This window comes from Manihot esculenta, chromosome 4 (genome assembly GCF_001659605.2).
Source record: "Manihot esculenta cultivar AM560-2 chromosome 4, M.esculenta_v8, whole genome shotgun sequence".
Taxonomy (NCBI): domain Eukaryota; kingdom Viridiplantae; phylum Streptophyta; class Magnoliopsida; order Malpighiales; family Euphorbiaceae; genus Manihot; species Manihot esculenta.
Genome location: NC_035164.2, coordinates 17,758,811 through 17,767,224, shown reverse-complemented (window position 1 = coordinate 17,767,224; position 8,414 = coordinate 17,758,811). Strand labels below are relative to the sequence as shown.

At 41.7% G+C, this 8,414-nt stretch overlaps 1 long non-coding RNA gene across 1 annotated transcript; it reads left to right on the top strand.

Annotated features, from left to right (window-relative positions):
* Positions 1-708: 708 nt before the first annotated feature.
* Positions 709-5,082, top strand: LOC122723566. Its single transcript, XR_006350549.1, has 3 exons — positions 709-864; positions 941-2,334; positions 4,591-5,082. It is a non-coding gene; the product is annotated as an uncharacterized LOC122723566 (long non-coding RNA).
* Positions 5,083-8,414: the final 3,332 nt, after the last annotated feature.

Sequence of the window (8,414 nt, the reverse complement as noted above, 5' to 3'; positions counted from 1 at the left end):
CACATAATCCTTAAACATGCATTTCTACCCAAACTCAAACATCAAACTCTATAAAACTTACTTAAAACTTCATTAAACATAAGGAAAAACAAGGATCTACACTAACCTCTTGGAGATCGAGGGTTGGTGTGACCCGAACCTTGGAGATGTGGAGGAAACTAGCTCCGGGGTCTCCAAGCTCCAAATCCTTGATCCAAGCTTAAAGCTCTTCAAAACCAAGAATAAAACTCATAAAAACCATAGAAGATTGAAGGAAAACGTGAAATCGACCAAGGGAGGACATGAACTCACCTGGGCACGAGAATGGGGAGAAAACTCTCCCATTTTCGGTCTGAGGCCTTTTATAGGCGACCGGCTGAGCCACATTCGGCGGCCAAACCAGCACCCTAAAGTCCCCCATGTTCGGCGGCCGAACTTGAGGTTCGGCAGCCGAACCTGGTTTCTGCCCAACTCAACTTTCGGAAGCCAAAAGTCCATCCGAAACCATCTCATGTTCGGCGGCCAAACATCACCTTCGGCGGCCGAACCTGGGTTCTTCCTCCTTGGCCTTTTCTCTTCAAAACTCAATTCATTTTCATTTAAAACCATGAAATCATGTGAAAACATTTTAGAAAACACCTTCTACCCTTCTAGAGAGATCTAACACCCTAGATTCCGCCGGAAGGCAGGAATCCCGATGCCGGATTCTAGCCGGGTATTACAATCTGGAAGTAGGATGAGGTATCCTAGGTACAGAGTATAATGCTTTTCTATTGCTCACCAAGTGGAAACAATTATATTTCACTCGGATAACTTCCCTCCCACTAAAATATGATGTCTTCAAATGCTTGAATACCAGATTCGGGGAGAATTGTTATTTTGCAGGTATCTATCTTTTAATTTTGTTGCTTTATTGTTTTGGTTGAATAATGGAGTGACTAATTTTTTGTAAATTTTGCAGTTTCAGAGGTGCTTATGGATGAGGTTACTACTCTCCGGAATTTCTCTCTGTCCAAGGACACCATCAAGTGAGCCGTCAAGGCTATTACTTCTCAGAAAACTATGGAGGTGGTAACTGAGATGCTCAGCCCAAAGCCTTCGTCTATCAGAGATTTGGAACCTCCAGTTCCTACTGTCCAACCTTTCTAGGGTGTTGGTGTTGGATCTATTCAACCCATTTCCTTCTGTCCTTTTGAGACAATTGGAGCTAGTGCTAACTGCATTGCTGTTACTTGCCACACTAGGACTCCCACTGACCACTCGGAAGCTTTGATTGTTGTTACCTCCGAGCCTTCCTCCCCTGTTATTGAGGTGTTTGATGGACTAAGGAGGAAGAACTTGAGGTTTCCTTCCAAGCCAATCACTAATCCTTCTGAGGTTCCTATAAAAAGGAGAAGGTTGGTGAAGGAGGCTGACTTGAGTGCATCAAAGAAAGGTAATGCCTCTTCCTCTTGCAAGGAAGTGTCTACTCCAACCCATGTGAGTCGAAGCAATGGTGACCTATCTTTGGGTGTTGGCAATGAGATCCAATATGCCTTAGTTCCTTATGAATCTGGGTTTCACTTTCAACTGAACCTGAAGTCTACCCCTACCCTTTATCACCGAGTTATTGAATAATCATGTTTTTGGGACTTCTCCAGACCTTAATGATCCCTGGTAGTGGGTACACTTTGCAATATTGTAAAATCAAGTAAGCAATTTGTGACTTATAGTCCTAAAGTAGTGGAGGACATATTTGCTTACATTTACTTAGGCCTCCTTTGTGGTTGCATTTCTTAAATGACTTTTGAACTCTACTTTTCCATTTATACCTCCTTAGTGCTTTGATAGAATTGAGGAAAAAGTGATGAGTGCTCGCAAATCAGCCTGTCAAGATGTGGAAAAGGCTGAGGATGAGGAGGTTGCTCGTGTGGCTGCCTCTGTGGAAGATCAGCACAAGGTTGATGTTAATCATTTAAAAGAGCTCCTTCATGAGATTCAACTATGCAGCAACAGAGGATCCTAGTTGGAGGCTTAATTGGCTCAAGAGCAAGCAAAAGTAGAAGCCTGGACTGCCCAGGAGAAGGCTTATGTGGATCACAGGATTAAGGGCTTCATTGCTTAAGCTATGGAATTGGAAAAAGAATTGGAGAATATAAATGAGGAGCTAACTAATGCTTGCGATGAGTTGGCTAAGGCTCCTGAGGACAGACATGCTTCTGAGTTGTTAAAGAATCAGCTTAGGCATGAAGTTTACTCTCTTTCTGATAAGTGTAAGAATATGAGATTACCATTTTAGGTCTTCGAGAAGGTGCTGAAATTGTTGCTTGGAGCCAATATAAAAAAATTTTGAAGTCGAATGAGTTTAAAGAGAAGGTGTAACGACCCCAAAATGGACCGTCACTGGCGCTAGGATTCAGGTCGGTTTAAGGCCGCCAAAACCCGTAGCAAGCCTGCTATACTCTCTGTGTACCTGTAAATCTCATACATGATCATACATTTTCTGTGAAAATAAAAACTCTTTTCTGTACCAAGGCTTAACCTGTGCATGCACGTACTCTGTACTCTGTACCCCTGACTAGAGCTTGCTCTAGATGGGTTAACTCATACCTGTTAAGCCTGGTTTTTCACATACTCTGTAAAACATATACATATACAGATCATGTACATAACAAAAGATTTACAACACAAAATAACTAAGTCAAGCACAATTCTAACTTTATACACAACTATTACATCTCTTTCATATTACATGTCCACTATATTCTATTACACAACTCTTCTCTTTTCCTGAACTTTGTTGGACTTCCCCTGTACACTGTACACTGAACCTGCAAGACTGGGGTTAAGGGAGTGGGATGAGCTCTATAGCCCAGTGAGTAGAATAATAAAACATATCATTAAAATATGATCTCATGGAATGCACCATATCACAGACAATCCACATCAAGGGTAAACCTGTCAGCACATAGTCCCGGTAACTCTGCCGTGCCAGGGCGTAGAATCGAGCACCTGGTCTTCCTGTTATATATGTATATGTGTATATAACACCTCTGTACTTACCATTGCCAGGGCGTAGTCAAAGGCTCCTGGACTTTACTATACCTGCCAGGGCGTAGTCAAAGGCTCCTGGACTTCTCTATATTTGCCAGGGAGTAGTCAAAGGCTCCTGGACTTCTCTCAAAGACTATTGGATCATTCAGCATTCACCCACATCAACAAATAACTATGCAATGCAACATATTCGTGGATTCTAATGTAATCAACCTACTGTATACTCATGATGCATGAATTATGCTAAAAGCATTTTATTTCTCAATTAAAAGCATTAAGTTTAGTTCCACTCACCTCTGGCTATCTGGACTGACTCTGCAAGCTCTGAAAACTCTGGAGCAGTACTCACTGCTGCTCTCTCTGGTTCCTCTGGTCTGTGTAAGCACAGATAAACTCAAATGAGGGACCAAACTAACTCAAGAACAACTCTATTAAACTCCCCAAGACTCCCCTTAAACTCACTCTAACATCCATGCAAAGCATGCAAAGGAAAGCTGGACAGGACACTTTCGGCGGCAGGTTCGGCGGCCGAAAGCCCTCTCCAGAGCCGAAACTCAAGCACCTTCGGCGGCCGAATCTCTACTTTCGGCAGCCGAACCCTTTCGGGGGCAAGTTTCGGAGGCTGAAAGGCACTCCAGAGACGAAAGTCTCTAACCTTCGGCGGCGCCTTCGGCGGCCGAACTCCCCTCCAGAGCCGAAAGTCCAAAAGCTCTGGGGCAAGCTTGGGCAGCCGAAGCCACCTCCTCATGGGTTCGGCGGCCGAATGTACCTTCGGTGGCCGAACCTGAGTTCATCCGCAAGGCAGAAACTTGCTCTGCCTCTCACCAAAAGCACAAAACTCTCTCAAACTCAAACACCTCAATTCCTCAACTTGCATACACCCAAGTATATGCTCAAAGGGGTCAATAACTACCTACACACCCCAACAACACAATCACATAATACAGAAACAAGCCTTTCTCACAAAATTATCAAAAAACTCTCCTTTAACCCTATTCATGCAACTCTCCCCCAAAACCTCAAAAATCTTTCATAAATCATGAAAACAAGCTCAGGATCTTCACTTACCTCTTGAAACCAAGAAGATGAACGATCCTAACGTGGAGTTTTGGAGCAACTCTCCTTCAAACTCTCCAAACTTCAAAATTCAAGTTTCTAACTCAAAACCTTCAAATAAACATAAAAATCAATCAAATCTTTGCATGATTTAATGAAAACATGAAGAAAACTCTAAAAAGGACAGGGTCTCACCTCAGCAAGTCAAAGAAACGGTGATCTTATCGTTTCAACCGACTGAGGGCCTTTTATAGGTGGCTGGCCAGACCACCTTCGGCGGCCACACGTGAAACCGAAAGCCATGCATGTTCGGCAGCCGAACCTCAACTTCGGCGGCCGAACCTGGCTTTTCTGCCTTGGTTCATTTCACTCAAAAACTCATTTCCTTATGCTTTAAAACTATGAAACATACCAAAACATTATAGAACAACATAAAGCTAACCCTTCTAGAGACTTCCGGCATTCGAAACTCCATCGGAAAGTAGAATTCCGATGCCGGACTCTAGCCGGGTATTACAGAAGGTTTTTAATGCCTCCACGAGATTCTATGCCACTAGCTTCAAGCTACATTTTAAAGGCTGCTTATGATGTACCTGAGACACCTTTGAATGCATTACGGGTAGTTGAATAGATTCTGATGGTGAAGAAGTGTAGTATGGCCTTGACGACTTAGACCTTCCTAAAGTGCATCCTCTTACTTCTCAGAGTGTGTTATCACAAGATACTATCGAGTTTGATTAAGAGGCCAGTCAGATGACTTTCGATCACCTTATGCTTGAGGCTCTAAATGCCCAGAATATTCCACCTCCAAATGGCGCTATTTCATTAGATCCAACTGTCAAAAATGCTTATACTTTCTCTACTGTTACTAGAGTTGAGCTTGACCTGACTGGTGATCTTGCCTCTTCTAGTGAAGCCCAAAATTGATCTTATAAGACATGTAAATGTTTGAAAATTTCTGGTAGATGTTTCATACTTGCTTTGTAATTTTATTTTATTATTAATGAAATTATCGATTCCATCTTTAATTTTGACCTTGACGTGACGTCCAATATGTTTAGCCCTGTCATTGGGATAAGTGCTTAACGTCTTGTGAGCATCATCAGGACATTTAACATGTATTTAGCTTTGATGGCTAGATGGGGCTCCAAGATATAAAGCCTTATGGCAACGGTTAGACTGATGACTATAACTTGAATTCGCGCTTTGTAGAATCTCTAACTTTAATCTTGCTACTTGTACTTGTTAAAATGATTAGTGACTTGATAATTCATCCGAAGCCTGAGGCAAGCTCTTCCATTCACATTTTCACCTTGATATATACAATGATTCTTTTAGCCTTAGGCATTATTCTAAATTCCTCATTTTAGCCCTATCTCGGTTTTTAGGTTTTTCAACATGCCAAGGTTCTTTATCCTAAGTCATAGTCCGAGCTTTTTAGCTCTTATTCTTTGTCTGCGCACTTTAGGCCTGAGTCACAATCTGGGCTCTTTAGGCTCGGGTTGTAGTCCTAGCTCTTTAGCCCTTTTGGCCTTCGATCGTAGTCTAGGGTTTTTGGCCCTTCTCTTTTGTCGGGGCACTTTACCTCTGATGTGCGATCCAGACACCTTAGCCCTGATTTCGAGTGCTAACTAGACAATATAGATTTATGTCATAATGTTGTCTTGCATTGTAGCTTTTATGCACGGGATTTTAGCCTTGATTCCAAATGGTTATAAACGATGTAGAATTTTGCCCTTAGGCTATTTAACATTATAGTTTCTTCTATGCAAGGCTTTAGCCTTGATTCTAACCGCTAACTAGATTATGCAAATTTATACCTTTAGGCTATCTTATATCGTAGTTTTTTTTCTGCATGGGCCTTACCTTGATTCCAAGCACTAACTAGACAATGCATATTTATGCTCTTAGCCTATCTTGCATCATAGTTTTTTCTGCATGAGGCCTTAGCCTTGATTCCGAGCACTAAGTAGATGATGTAGATTTATGCTCTTAGGCTATCTTGCATTGTAGTTTTTTCTATGTGGAGCCTTAGCCTTGACTCCGAGTGCTAACTAGGGGTGAGCACTATTCGGTTTAAACCGAAATAACCGACCGAACCGAACCGAACTAAAAATTTAGTTCGGTTTTATTTTTAATTCGGTTCGGTTCGGGTTTAATTTTCTGAAAAATCGGTGATTTCGGTTCGGTTCGGTTTTAAATTCAAAAATTTCGATTAGACCGAACCGAACCGAAATCACTAAACTACGTCGTTTTGAAATGTACCCTTATATTTGCCCTAAATCTAAAAGCCTGAGTCACGCTACCAATCTCCATTCCACGCCGCCTCACATCACAGATCACACATGCATGTGCCTTTCTCTGAGCATTGAGCTCCACCACTTCCAGCAGTTCCACAGTCCACCGTCCGACCTCCACTCTCCTCCCGACATCGACGATTAACTGTCGCGGCTAACTTGGGTCATCGATCTTCACTACGTTGCGGATGCGCGAATTAGCAACGTTGACGACTCCTCACCTCACTGTCGCTCTCTGGTCTCTCTCTCCACACAATCGTCGGCGTCGGTCGTCACTCTCCACGGAATCGTCGGCCATCGCTCTCCAGTCTATCGGCTCTCCGCACCGTCAACAACTTGGTTGCCCTCGGTCTTCCTCGGTCTTTCTCGGTCTTCCTCGGTCCTCCTCGGTCCTCCTCGCTCCTCCCTCCTCGCTCCTCCCTCCTCGCTCCTTGCTCCTCGCTCCTCCTCCGTCCTCCGTCCCCGTCCCCGTCCCCGTCCCCGTCCTCGTCCTCAGTCCTCAGTATTGATTTTTTATTTGTAAAAATTAAAATTAAAATATTTTAATTGGATTTTAGAATGAATGTGAAAAAAAAAAGTTTAAAAATCGAATCGAACCGATCGAACCGACCGAACTGAACCGAACCAAATCGGTTCGGTTTGATTCGATTATTTCTCTTATTCGATTCGGTTCGATTTGTGTAAAATTCTGCAATTCGGTTTTCGGTTATTTCGGTTCGGTTCGGTTTTGAACCGAACCGACCGAATGCTCACCCCTAGTGCTAACTAGACGATGTAGATTTATGCCCTTAGGTTATCTTATAGTTTAGTTTTTTTTGCGTAGGGTCTTAGCCTTGATTTCGAGTGTTAACTAAACAACATAGATTTGTATTCTTAGGTTATCTTGTGTTATAAATTTTTCCTGCGTGGGGCTTTAGCCCTGATTCTGAGCGATAACTAGACGATATAGATTTATGCTCTTAGACTATCTTGCATCGTAGTTTTTTCTATGCGGGGTTTTAGCTTTGATTCCGAGCGCTAACTAGACAATATAGATTTATGCTCTCATGCTATCTTGCATTATAGTTTTTTCTACGTAGGGCCTTAGTTCTGATTTTTCCGTTTCTTCTTCCTTCTCTTTTTTTTTTTTTTTAAATTTTTTTATAAAATTTGGTAAAAAATAAGTAGATGAATAGGTGATGGAAAATAAACTTGTATTTCATTCATGAGATCTTGTGTAATACAAAACTCTACATAGTACCACTTAAGGTGTTATACATTCTAGGCATGTGGCTCCTTTTTTTTCATTCAAGTCTTCAAGGTGAGACACTCTTGGTTTTATTAATTTCATGATCTTAAAGGGTCCTTCCCAGGTTAGAGCGAGCTTTAGGTCTTTACTTTTACCCATAGCATCTAAGTTTCTCAATACTAGTCTCCCATCTTGAGCACCCTTTCTTTGACCTTGTGGTCATGGTAGTGGGCCGCTCGTTATTGGTATCCTGCCATTTAAATGCTAGCCTTGTTGATAGAACATATTTTAGTCCATTTTATCTTGATATTATTGATGATTATTTACATGATTTCTGCTTAATTTAGTACTCTTGACATTATTTTGCAGAAAATGGTGAAAAAGGATATTTTGGAGAAAATACCCTTAAAACTGCCTTAAATGGAGCAAAGGAGAGCAAATCTGCCAAGTTGAATTTAAGTGAAGCTAAATAAGGAAAGTTCTAAATAAGAAAAGTGGCAAAGAAGGAAAGAACATTCAGCCAAAGCAATTTGAAATTCAAAATTCAAATCTCTAAGTAGCCTTTTCCTTATTCAAGAAGCCAAGTCTTAAGTTGCCATAAATGAAGAGCCAAATAAGGAAAGTATTTTGAATTTCAAATCTTCAAGATTCATATTCAAATTTTGAATTTCAAAATCCAGCTTATCAAGGAAGCCAAATCCAAAGATCACATGCTTGCCACCTCATTCCTTGCACATTCAAAATTCAAATTGCAAAGGAGGCTCCACCTTCCTTATTAGTGCATGGGCGGCAAGGGGAGTGTGAAGGCAAGACTTGGGCAC